Genomic DNA, 816 nt, shown 5'->3' with positions numbered 1-816 from the left:
GTTAATGCAAGATAATCATTTAAATCATATATCAAACCAATACACGTAAAGATCCCTATCATCAAAATCATATAATAACCAGCTTAAAGCAATTTAGAATCGTCACGCGTGCTCTCGTAAAATCCAACATTAGCAAAGCTTATATGTAAATTCATAAATCACTTCGTACACGACGAGTTAAATCCAATGTCATCGTATAAGTAAGGGAGGTGCGAAAAAACTGATATTTCTCACCATGCGAAAACTTACATATGTGAAAACCCAAACAGATATCACTCTCAAGAAGATATAGAAATAAAGAACACGTGGACCCGTTTCCACGTAATAACATCTTAAAGCTCCTCTCCACCAGATCCCCACATGCCATGGCAGTCTCAACAATGTTGGTCGACGTCGAAGAAATTAGGTGGTCGCAACCGCGTATCACAACTTGTGGCCTAGCCACGTATAATTACAAACCATGGCCCCAGCCATGTCTAACAGCCCGTCGGTGATCCAAAGATTCTCTAGCTAGAGTTCATTTGTGCACAAAGGTCACACTTAATCGAAGTGACAACTAGCCTACTCTCAAATCTCCTGGTTTAATAAAACCATTTAAAAGTCAAATTGGGCTTTCAAAAGATCATTTCAAACCATTTTCAAAATACCGATCACAGTAACATGATAAAACTCCCTTTTTGTAAGACTTTACATTATAAACTTTTTGCATGAGGTTTAGATGTCAAATCAACATGGTGAGTATGGAATTCATTCATGAATGCACATTACACAATAAATAAGGCACATTTTGATAGAAATTGTAGTAAAAAGCTTGTT

Source organism: Theobroma umbraticum, unplaced genomic scaffold, assembly GCF_002168275.2.
Source record: "Theobroma umbraticum cultivar Fairchild unplaced genomic scaffold, ASM216827v3 scaffold_81.0, whole genome shotgun sequence".
Classification (NCBI taxonomy): Eukaryota; Viridiplantae; Streptophyta; class Magnoliopsida; order Malvales; family Malvaceae; genus Theobroma; species Theobroma umbraticum.
Note: the sequence above shows the minus strand (reverse complement) of the source record.